Raw genomic sequence first — 12979 nt, 5'->3', positions numbered from 1 at the left:
AATAGTAAAAAAGATATGGAGTGCACTAGAAAAAATTTTCATTATTTCCTTCCTCTATCCATATTCATGCAGAATTGCTCATGAACTAATACCCAACTCTTTCCATTTATTAATTGAATTCCTATAACAAGTAACAAGTGTTTTATTCCAAGATTAAGTTATTACTGAACAAAGAAAAATTTTCATTATATTATAAAGGATGAGATCAATTCGGAAGCGCTTTTTCTTATTCTAGCAGACGGAATTCCTTTGGTCTAATTTAGGACTTTCAAATCTATTTTATTTTATCTAATTCTATCTACGCCCCCGGGGCTAGGAACAAAACAGTCCTTTCCTTTTTCTGATCATAGAGAAGCCGTATGAAGCTAAGGTTTCATGTACGGTTTTGAAATAGCGGTGGGAACTGTGATGTTATCACCGACTATGATTATCTAACAGTTCAAGTACAGTTGATATAGTTGAAGCACAGTCAAAATACGGTTTTTTTGGATGGAATATTTGGCGTCAGCCTATAGGTTTTCTGGTTTTTTTAATTTCTTCTTTGGCAGAATGTGAAAGATTACCCTTTGATTTACCAGAAGCGGAGGAAGAATTAGTAGCAGGTTACCAAACTGAATATTCCGGTATCAAATATGGTTTATTTTATCTTGTTTCTTACCTAAATTTATTAGTTTCTTCTTTATTTGTAACAGTTCTCTACTTGGGCGGGTGGAATTTATCTATTCCCTATATATCCTTTTTTGATTTTTTCCAAATGAATAAAGCAGTTGGAATTTTGGAAATGACAATGGGTATATTTATTACATTAACTAAAGCTTATTTATTTCTCTTCATTTCTATCACAATAAGATGGACTTTACCGAGGATGAGAATGGATCAGTTATTAAATCTTGGATGGAAATTTCTTTTACCTATTTCCCTGGGCAATCTCTTATTAACAACCTCTTCTCAACTTGTTTCACTATAAATAAGATAATACAATAATAGTAAGAATATTTTCAACACAAAAGCTCTCTCAAACAAGAGAAAGAAACATATCTTTTTCATAGATATTTAGAATGAATATGTTCCCTATGGTAACTGGGTTCATGAGTTATGGTCAACAAACAATACGTGCTACAAGGTACATAGGTCAAAGTTTCATAACTACCTTATCCCACACAAATCGTTTACCTATAACGATTCACTACCCTTATGAAAAATCAATTACACCAGAGCGTTTCCGAGGGCGAATCCACTTTGAATTTGATAAATGTATTGCTTGTGAAGTATGTGTTCGCGTATGTCCGATAGATTTACCCGTTGTGGATTGGAGATTTGAAAAGGATATTAAAAGAAAACAATTGCTTAATTATAGTATTGATTTCGGAGTTTGTATATTTTGTGGCAATTGTGTTGAGTACTGTCCAACAAGCTGTTTATCAATGACTGAAGAATATGAACTTTCTACCTATGATCGTCATGAATTGAATTACAATCAAATTGCTTTAAGTCGGTTACCAATCTCCATAATGGGAGATTACACAATTCAAACAATTAGGAATTCGTCTGAAAGTAAAATAAACAAAGAAAAATCTTCGAATTCAAGAACGATTACTGATTACTAAACTTTGATTTTGTCTTTCTGTTATAAAAATCTAATAATTCTTTATTAAACTTTAAAATTAAACTATAAAGAAAAACGAAAAACTACTGCTTATTGGAAATTATTTCTTATTTTAAATCAGACTAGATTTTCGTGATATAATATAATTTATAACTATAAGTTTATACACAAAAAAATACCCTAATCCTTTTTTCCTTCCTTGAATCCTTTAGTTTTAGTCAGTTCATGAAAAATTTTATACTATTAATTTCTTTTTATCCATAATGGATTTACCTGGACCAATACATGAGATTCTTATGCTATTTGGGGGATTTGTTCTTCTACTAGGGGGTCTAGGAGTAGTATTACTTACCAACCCCATTTATTCTGCCTTTTCGCTGGGATTAGTTCTTGTTTGTATATCCTTATTCTATTTTTTATTAAATTCCTACTTTGTAGCTGTCGCACAACTTCTTATTTATGTGGGAGCCATAAATGTCTTGATCATATTCGCTGTAATGTTCGTAAATGGCTCAGAATGGTCTAAAGATAAGAATTATTGGACTATTGGAGATGGGTTCACTTCACTCGTTTGTATAACTATTGTTTTTTCACTAATGACTACTATCCCAGATACGTCGTGGTATGGAATTCTTTGGACTACAAGATCAAACCAAATAGTAGAACAGGGTCTCATAAATAATGTTCAACAAATTGGAATTCATTTAGCAACCGATTTTTATCTTCCGTTTGAACTCATTTCCATAATTCTTCTAGTTTCTTTAATAGGTGCAATTACTATGGCTCGGCAATAAGAAAACTTAGAAAAAGTACAAATTATATAGAATTGCAAATCTAAAATAAATAACTAAAGAATCACAATTTTGATTTAGTAAAATCCATCTACTGCCAACAAATACCTCCTTTTTTTTTTTTTTTTTTTTCTTTTGTTGTGTAATTGTTCTATTGTAATTAATTGAATCGGTTCAATTCTTGCCCTCATATTGAAATGAATCGAGATTGATAAGGAGTTAGTTAATGATGTTTGAGCATGTACTTTTTTTGAGTGTCTATTTATTTTCGATTGGTATCTATGGATTGATCACAAGCCGAAACATGGTTAGAGCTCTAATATGTCTTGAACTTATACTGAATTCAATTAATCTAAATCTCGTAACATTTTCTGATCTATTTGATAGTCGCCAATTAAAAGGAGATATTTTCGCAATTTTTGTTATAGCCCTTGCAGCTGCTGAAGCCGCTATTGGACTATCCATTCTTTCTTCCATCCATCGTAATAGGAAATCCACTCGTATCAATCAATCTAATTTATTGAATAATTAGACTTTTGAATAATTAGACATAGAATCCTCTAAACAAAGGCGCACATATTAAAATAAATAGAAATCAATACTATTTTCTTAGTATTATTTGAGAATATCCATTTTTTTTAGTAGATTATTGCATAGTATTCTTTTTCACTTAAATGAATTTTTGTATTTGTAATTCATTGATATTGCAATTTGAATATTGCAATAATTTATATTGAAAAGACGATAGCCAATTTATTGGCTAATTCGAATTCGTCTGTACAATTCGTAAAATTCTTTCTTATTTCTTATTTATTGTTGAAATCCAAAATTAAAGTCTCTTGGCTCTCTTCACGCTTTCTCACAAACAGATTAAAAAATAGATTTTTTTTTTTGAAGTTTGGATAAACCATTGCTTCGTCTGGTGTCTACAATACATATGACTCATTATAGTACTAATTTCATTTTTACCAGATCGAAAAATTTTATGTTGAAAAGAAAAATTTATAGATCCAATGTCACATTCCGTAAAAATTTACGATACATGTATAGGATGCACTCAATGTGTACGAGCTTGTCCAACAGATGTATTAGAAATGATACCCTGGGATGGATGTAAAGCCAAGCAAATTGCTTCCGCGCCGAGAACCGAAGATTGTGTGGGTTGTAAGAGATGTGAATCTGCCTGCCCGACAGATTTTTTAAGTGTCCGCGTTTATTTAGGGCCTGAAACAACACGTAGCATGGCTCTATCTTATTGATACGTTACAAAAAACTTCACTCGAATCGTCTGATTCCTCTTTACCGAAGAAGCCTGTGCTCGAAATAATCGAGCACGGGCTTTTCTGGTCAAAACGTATCTTGTCTTTATCACTTTATCATGAGTTATTTTCCTTGGTTAACAATACTTGTTGTTTTGCCGATATTTGCAGGTTCATTAATTTTCTTTTTACCTCATAAGGGAAACAAAGTCGTTAGGTGGTATACTATATCTATTTGTTTATTAGAATTCCTTCTAATGACTTATGCGTTCTGTTATCATTTCCAACTGGAGGATCCCTTAATCCAATTAAAGGAGGATTATAAATGGATAGATGTCTTCGATTTCCACTGGAGATTGGGAATCGATGGACTTTCATTAGGATCTATTTTATTGACAGGATTTATCACTACTTTAGCTACTTTAGCAGCTTGGCCAATTACACGGAATTCGCGATTATTCTATTTCCTGATGCTCGCAATGTATAGTGGTCAAATAGGATTATTTTCTTCGCGAGACCTTTTACTTTTTTTTATCATGTGGGAGTTAGAATTAATTCCTGTTTACTTACTTTTATCCATGTGGGGGGGGAAGAGGCGTCTATATTCAGCTACAAAGTTTATTTTGTATACTGCAGGCGGTTCCATTTTTTTCTTAATCGGAGTTCTGGGTATGGGCTTATATGGTTCCAACGAACCAGGATTAGATTTGGAAAGATTAATTAATCAATCATACCCTGCAACCTTGGAAATACTTTTATATTTTGGCTTCCTTATTGCTTATGCTGTCAAATTGCCGATTATACCCCTACATACGTGGTTACCAGATACCCATGGGGAAGCACATTATAGTACATGTATGCTTTTAGCGGGAATATTATTAAAGATGGGAGCATATGGATTGATTCGGATCAACATGGAATTGTTACCTCATGCTCATTATCTATTTTCGCCCTGGTTAGTAATAATAGGAGCGATCCAAATAATCTATGCAGCTTCAACTTCTCTTGGTCAACGAAATTTCAAAAAAAGAATAGCTTATTCCTCTGTATCTCACATGGGTTTCATAATTATAGGAATTGGTTCCATAACCAACATTGGACTCAATGGAGCTATTTTACAAATATTATCCCATGGATTTATTGGTGCTACACTTTTTTTCTTGGCAGGAACCGCTTCTGATAGAATGCGTCTTGTTTATCTCGAAGAACTGGGGGGAATATCTATCCCAATGCCTAAAATTTTTACCATGTTTAGTAGCTTTTCAATGGCTTCTCTTGCCTTACCAGGAATGAGTGGTTTTGTCGCAGAATTAGTAGTATTTTTTGGACTAATTACTAGTCCAAAATTTCTGTTAATGCCAAAAACACTAATTACTTTTGTAATGGCAATTGGAATGATATTAACTCCTATTTATTTATTATCTATGTTACGCCAGATGTTCTATGGATACAAGCTATTTAATGTTCCAAACGCAAATTTTGTGGATTCTGGACCACGAGAACTCTTTATTTTAATCTGTATCTTTTTACCAGTAATAGGAATTGGTATTTATCCAGATTTTGTTCTCTCCCTATCCGTTGACAGGGTAGAGGCTCTCTTATCCAATTATTATCCTAAATAGGTTTGCTTTTTTTTACTCGTCTGCTCTATTAATGCAGAAATAAGTAAAAAAGTATATAATGCAGAAATAAGTAAAAAAGTATAATTAGATCTATCTCGAATTTTTGAGAACCCTTTGATAAGGCGTTCAAGGGGTTCTCAAATAAAACATAAAAGTAAAAACCTTCATTTCATGAAGGTTTTATTTTATGTAATCATTTAGGTGTTAATGTAAACGAACCATAACTATGTAAGCCTATTCCTAATAGATTTATACCAAAATAACAAATCCAAATTATAAGAAATCCTATCAAAGCTATAAGTGCAGAATTCGTACCCTTCCAATTTGGATTTGTTCTACTATGTAAATAAATTGCGAATATGGTCCAAGTAATAAATGCCCAAGTTTCCTTAGGATCCCAATTCCAATAGGATCCCCAGGCCTCATTAGCCCATACTGCTCCACAAAGAATACCTACGGTTAAAAGGGTAAATCCTAGGCTAATGACACGATAACTCCAAGAATCCAAACGCTCCGTTAATTGATATTTGTAATAATTTGGAAATGAAGGGACAGAGGTTCTTTTTAAAGCACTTCTTTTTGCATAAAAATATTTAATATCACTAAAGAAAAATGTTTTATTTAAAACATTTTTTTTCTTTTTAGAAAAGAAATGGAAATTATTTCGAAATCTAATGATTAGAATAGCGGCAGATAATAAGGATCCGCACAAAAGAGTTGCATAGCTTAATAACATCATACTGACATGCATCATTAACCACTGAGATTGTAGAGCAGGTACTAGTATCGTGGATTGATGCATTTCAGTTAAAAGACCCGATGTGGCAAAGCCTTGCGTTAAAATAGTACTTGGCGTAGTTATTGTGCTTAAATCATTTTTAGAGTTCTGTATTTTAGGAATGGTATGAAGAATATACAGGGCCCATGAAAGGAAGATCAATGACTCATATAAATTACTTAATGGAAAATGTCCCGAGGAAGCCCAACGAGAAACTAAGAATCCTGTTATAGAGAAAAAAGTAACTATCATTCCTTTTTCTGACGAATCGCGTAATCCTCCAAGTTCACGAACTAATAAGGTTATAAAATGAATCGTAATCACAATTGAAATCGTTGAGAAAGAGATATGAGTTAGTATATGTTCTAAAGTTGCAAATAGCATAAGGGGAAGGTCCCATTACAAAATTGTAAATTTCGAATTGATTTCTAATCTATTGTATTCTTTTTCAAGAATGCCGCCACTCGGATTCGAACCGAGATGCTTGAGCACTGCTTCCTAAGAGCAGCGTGTCTACCAATTTCACCATGGCGGCTAACTTCAAATAATAGGTAACTTAAAAGAATAATAGCTATTATCTTGGGAATCGTCGATATTGGGAAAGTCCATAAAATTTAGGAACATTAGAGTTTTCATTAAAATAGACTTCGTTTGGTAGTATCGTTTCCATTTTTTTTTTTTACAATAAACTCTTGCTTTGCCCAATAGAAACACAAACACTGCTTGAAAGAGTTGGAACTTCTTTTTTCTAACTTGCAATTATAGAACTAATTTTTTCTAATTAATTTCCCCTTTACATTTTGAAAATTCTTTCAATACAATGAAAAAAATCCAAAAGGGTTTCTATTTAATGATGAAATTAAAATAAAATGGATAAATAGAAAAGGCTTTTTGGATTTTTTAAAAATTTCTAGAATGAAAGTCTTTATGCTCTTATTAATAAGATTTACTAACCTTATGATTTTGGAGAAGATAGGTGGAAGTTGTAAGTCCTATTGTAAGAATACTCCACTTTTCATAATTTTCCTAATAGAATATGAGGATTCTATTAGGAAAATTATGAAAAGTTCATTGATAGGAAAAGAATACTTAGCACACAGTATACCAAACAAAACTTTTTTTTTCTTGTATATATAAGATAAGAGGGGTTTTTTGTTCTAAGAATATTGTACCGAGTAATTCGACACATAAAAGTACATTCAAAGAAGAATCCAAATTATTAAATAATTGGAATTCTTTTTTGATAAGTCAATTCATATTATTCCAAAATCTTATTATTTGTTTGTTGCCCAGAAAAACCCTTTGGTTTTGGATGCTCATTACCGCTCGAAAATGATCTTGATTTTACTAAAGAATAAGATTGTACTATGGAAAAATAAGTCTTTTTCTTCCAAATATTTTTACGAATACGCTTTTTTGACATTGAAGTACGTTTTTTTGGAACTGCCATTCAAAAAGGAAATTACTTTTTTCTAGTTGTATGTGAAAGACATCTATTGCTGCAAATCAATCCTTCTTTCTTCTTTTTATTAGTATTTATACTTAGATACTGAAAGATACTTAAATTTTGAATTATTTTTTACTTCATTTTGTCTAATGCGGATAAGACAACAAGAATTTTTTAACATTTTTTCTTTATATATTTTATACTTTTTTTTTAATAATATAGAATATATAGAAGGGTTTCTCATTTAAATCTATTTATATCTATTTATATATCAAGTATACTCCATATATAGATATATGGTATGGAAGCCTATCCCCCATATAAGATAAGACGGGGGGATAAAAAGAAGGGAAAATGAAAATAGTTAATTAAGTTCAGAATGGTATTCCATAAAGGAAAGGAATTCCAATCAAAACAAAAAATACTGAGTCTCTTAAACAAGACATTCTAAAACTTAGGTAATTTATAGTCATTAGAATTTTAGTTCTATATGAAGTAAGGACTATTCGATAATTTCTTATAAACATAGGTTTTCATTGGAATTCACTCAATCAGTTAATTATGGAACAAGAGAGCTGTTTCATCTTTGTTTTAAAGAAATATAAAAATGAATTATGAATAGAAAGTAAAATGATTCCACTTTTTTTTTTTTATTTTTATAAATATCTTTATTTAGTTAATAAAATAACTTCGTTACCTAGTTATTTTATTAACTTTTTTAATTTAACCAACTAAACCCATTCTTAATTTTTAATTATTTCAATGAGATAAATTTTGGAAAAATTAAGAATTTCAGTATTTTTTCTTATTCTTTTTATTTATTCTTTCAGAAAGAGATAAGAATTGGTTTGGTGAATCGGAAACAATTTTATAGAAAAATTGAAGTAAAAATTGAAGTAAAAATTGCAATTTCTTTTCTTATGGAACATACATATCAATATGCATGGGTAATCCCTCTTCTCCCACTTCCAGTTATTATGTCAATGGGATTTGGCCTTATTCTTATTCCGACAGCAACAAAAAATCTTCGTCGCATATGGGCTTTTCCTAGTGTTTTACTCTTAAGTATAGCTATGGTATTCTCAGTTCAACTGTCTATTCAACAAATAAATGGAAGTTCGATCTATCAATATCTATGGTCTTGGACCGTCAATAATGATTTTTCTTTAGAATTTGGATACTTGATTGACCCACTTACTTCTATTATGTTAATACTAATTACTACTGTAGGAATCCTGGTTCTTATTTATAGTGATGGTTATATGTCTCACGATGAAGGATATTTGAGATTTTTTGTTTATATAAGTTTTTTCAATACTTCCATGTTGGGATTGGTTACTAGCTCCAATTTGATACAAATTTATTTTTTTTGGGAACTCGTGGGAATGTGTTCTTATTTATTGATAGGCTTTTGGTTTACACGACCAATCGCAGCGAGTGCTTGTCAAAAAGCTTTTGTAACTAATCGTGTAGGGGATTTTGGTCTATTATTAGGAATTTTAGGTTTTTTTTGGATAACAGGTAGTTTAGAGTTTAGGGATTTGTTCAAAATAGCTAATAACTGGATTCCTAATAATGGAATTAACTCTTTACTTACTACTTTGTGTGCTTTTTTATTATTCCTTGGTGCAGTTGCGAAATCCGCACAATTCCCTCTTCACGTATGGTTACCCGATGCTATGGAAGGGCCCACTCCTATTTCGGCTCTTATACACGCAGCAACTATGGTTGCTGCGGGAATTTTTCTTCTAGCTCGACTTCTTCCTCTTTTCATATCTTTACCTTTGATAATGAGTTTTATTTCTTTAGTAGGTACAATAACACTATTCTTAGGAGCTACTTTAGCTCTTGCTCAGAGAGATATTAAAAGAAGCTTAGCCTATTCTACAATGTCTCAATTGGGTTATATGATGTTAGCTCTAGGTATAGGTTCTTATCAAGCTGCTTTATTCCATTTGATCACTCATGCTTATTCAAAAGCTTTATTGTTCTTGGGATCCGGATCCGTTATTCATTCAATGGAACCTCTTGTTGGATATTCACCAGATAAAAGTCAAAATATGGTTCTTATGGGCGGTTTAAGAAAATACATTCCAATCACAAGAACTACTTTTTTATGGGGTACACTTTCTCTTTGTGGTATTCCACCTCTTGCTTGCTTCTGGTCCAAAGATGAAATCCTTAGTAATAGTTGGTTGTATTCGCCCTTTTTTGGAATAATAGCCTCCTTTACTGCAGGATTAACTGCCTTTTATATGTTTCGGATATATTTACTTACATTTGATGGGTATTTGCGTGTTCATTTTCAAAATTACAGTAGCACTAAAGAGAGTTCCTTGTATTCAATATCCTTATGGGGAAAAAGGATACCCAAAGGAGTGAATAGGGATTTCGTTTTATCAACAACGAAGAGTGGAGTTTCTTTTTTTTCACAAAATATACCAAAAATTCAAGGTAATACAAGAAATAGGATAGGATCCTTTACTACGTCTTTTGGGGCTAAAAAAACTTTTGCCTATCCGCATGAAACGGGAAATACTATGTTATTTCCTCTTCTTATATTACTACTTTTCACTTTGTTCATTGGATTCATAGGAATCTCTTTTGATAATGGAGGAATTGGTAATGGAATAGCAGAGTTAACCATATTATCAAAGTGGTTAACTCCCTCAATAAACTTTACCCAGGAAAGTTCTAATTCTTTTGTAAATTCATATGAATTTATTACTAATGCAATTTCTTCTGTAAGTCTAGCTATCTTTGGTTTATTCATAGCATATATCTTCTATGGATCCGCTTATTCTTTTTTTCAGAATTTGGATTTAATAAACTCTTTTTACAAAGGAAATCCTAAAAAAGAATTTTTAGATCAAGTAAAAAAAAATATATACAGTTGGTCATATAATCGTGGTTATATAGATATTTTCTATACTAGGGTCTTTACCCTCGGTATAAGAGGGTTAACCGAACTCACGGAGTTTTTTGATAAGGGTGTTATTGATGGAATTACCAATGGAGTGGGTCTTGCTAGTTTTTGTATAGGAGAGGAAATTAAATATGTAGGGGGAGGTCGAATCTCGTCTTATTTATTCTTTTTTTTATGTTATGTATCTGTGTTTTTATTCTTTTTTCTTTCTTAAGTTAAGGAATTTACAACAAGTCTCTTGCAAAAATAACTATCCTATCCCCTTTCTACAATCTCTCTATATCCTTGTTACATAAGGTAAGTATTGTATAATAGTTCGGTTTTCCGCGATTTTTTCCATTCCTCTGTGTAAATACCCTAATATGGGTTCACAATCAATAACATCCTCACCATCGAGAGTAACGATCAGTCGAAGAACACCATGCATTGATGGGTGTTGAGGGCCCATATTGACTATCATGAGATCTTTTCTTGTAAGCGGTAGACTCATATCCTTTCTTCCTTAATTCATTATTCCATGAAAATGGATTATTCCATGAATTCCTCAAAGCGAGGCTCATCAAAATGAAAAATCTAAGACTACTATAAGACTACTAAAAAAATAATAAAACAAGAAAAAAATTTGAACGATTAAATTACTGCTCCCGAATATTCAACTGACCGATTAATTTCTTATAACGTACTCTATTTTTCTTTGCCAAATAAGCCAGCAAACGTCGACGTTTTCCCAAAAGTCTTCGTAGACCTCTTTCCGATGAAAAATCTTTTTTGTGTAATTCCAAATGTGAAGCAAGTCTCCGTATCTTATTGGTGAAACTGAATACTTGAAATTCAACAGAACCCCTGTTTTCTTCTTTTTCTTCTTTAACCATAAATCCAAAAATTTTTCTACCTCCTTTCTTTTTCATGTATTTTTCTGATCAGGAAAAATACAAAATTATGTCAGTTATTTTGAAGTTATTCTAATCTCGTACACACACAAATTTGCAATTATTCATCTACTACTGGAATTTGGATTTATTTTATCGATGCAAATTGGATTTGGATAGAAGGGTACATTCTTTCTAATATTTTAGATAGAAGAAATGTTTCTTCTATCTAAAATATTAGAAAGAATTTTGCTGATTTATTTATTGCTATATGCAATTTATGGAATTGATACACCATTTAATTGATATCATTTAGCAAAATGAAACACAGCATATGCATCCATCTTTTGGCTCGAGAATTTCACGGGATAGAGATATGGTATAAGAAATAGACTATTAAGTAACTCTAAATGAATTGTGGATACATCTGTATCCTTAACATACTGAAACGATTGTCATTATTCGTATCAAACCAATAGCGATTCATACAAGCTAAATCTTCTAATCAATGGTGGGCCAATAATGAATTTTTTTGCATATGTATTAAGACGCTTGGCCTGATTTCGAAATTGTCCAGAGTTTTATATGTTGTTTTCATTGCAAAATGATGGGTCTCCTTCCATAACTTTCCAATTACGAGTACGAGAATTGAAAGACATGAAAATTCTCAATTCTCTACGGCGTCTAGTAGATAGAAACAAGAAAATCAGAAGAATCTTTCTCTCTATTCACTATCATTCCGCGTCTTCGACTTCTATTAGTTTCTTTTCTTCTTTAATGCAATAGCTATAGTTTGATATAAGAATCCATTTCTCAAAGTAATGGAAACCATTCTCTTATAGGAAATGGTTCGAAAATCGCTATTCCACCTTTTAGGTATCGTGAAAAGTGATACCTGTGAAGATCGTGCATTTCAGTCAAATTCAGATCCGTTTTTCGAGTCCATGATATAATATAACCAAATTGGATAGATCTTCCACCTGTTTAGCTAAGAAAGAATAGATACAGAGGTGGATAATAGATCGATATGAAGATCATGAGCTGCCCCATAATGAAATCGCCAGTAGTCGCGAATATCTCCTTCTTCCCTAATCCAAGATTGGAGAAAGAAGATCTAAGAGGGACCTATGGAGAATGTAGTCAGAAATCCATAATAGAGTCCGACCACAACGACCGAATTAATTATCCTCATCGAGAAACTTAGACTACTAAATAGAAAAGATTTGAAAATCATGGCATGGGTCTCCTTTTTTTCTTTCTTTAGAGTTTTCTATATGCACAATTTCTCGATGTTTCGATGAGAATTTCTTGACTTTCCATATATAGAAAGAGATAGACTATAAATGACATCTCTTATGTCAATAAGACCAAAGGGATGGATATTAAATGATAGGAAGTGCTAGGAAGTGAAATAGAATGAAATAGAGCCACTTTGGGCTTCCCTATGAAATGAGGCATGGAACGGAGCCACTACGAAGAAATTATGGGAGTTACGAAAGAAGCTTCGGACTCATATTGTTCATGGGTTGAGAGCGGGAGTTGAACTCTAGGAGGTCGAATCCCCCCTTGTTCCTCAGTAGCTCAGTGGTAGAGCGGTCGGCTGTTAACTGACTGGTCGTAGGTTCGAATCCTACTTGGGGAGATTTTATTCATTCTTTAATGTAAGAATTTTAATGTAAGA

At 32.1% G+C, this 12979-nt stretch overlaps 2 non-coding genes across 2 annotated transcripts; one reads left to right on the top strand and one right to left on the bottom strand.

Moving 5' to 3' along the window:
- Positions 1-6511: 6511 nt before the first annotated feature.
- Positions 6512-6591, bottom strand: TRNAL-UAG (transfer RNA leucine (anticodon UAG)). The gene has a single exon. It is a non-coding gene; the product is annotated as a tRNA-Leu (tRNA).
- A 6277-nt stretch (positions 6592-12868) lies between these two features.
- TRNAN-GUU (transfer RNA asparagine (anticodon GUU)) lies at positions 12869-12940 on the top strand. The gene has a single exon. It is a non-coding gene; the product is annotated as a tRNA-Asn (tRNA).
- Positions 12941-12979: the final 39 nt, after the last annotated feature.

The sequence above is a fragment of the Triticum urartu genome, unplaced genomic scaffold (assembly GCF_056163025.1).
Source record: "Triticum urartu cultivar PI428250 unplaced genomic scaffold, HENAU_Tu73 scaffold2, whole genome shotgun sequence".
Lineage (NCBI taxonomy): Eukaryota > Viridiplantae > Streptophyta > Magnoliopsida > Poales > Poaceae > Triticum > Triticum urartu.
This window is presented reverse-complemented; position numbering and strand designations above follow the sequence as displayed.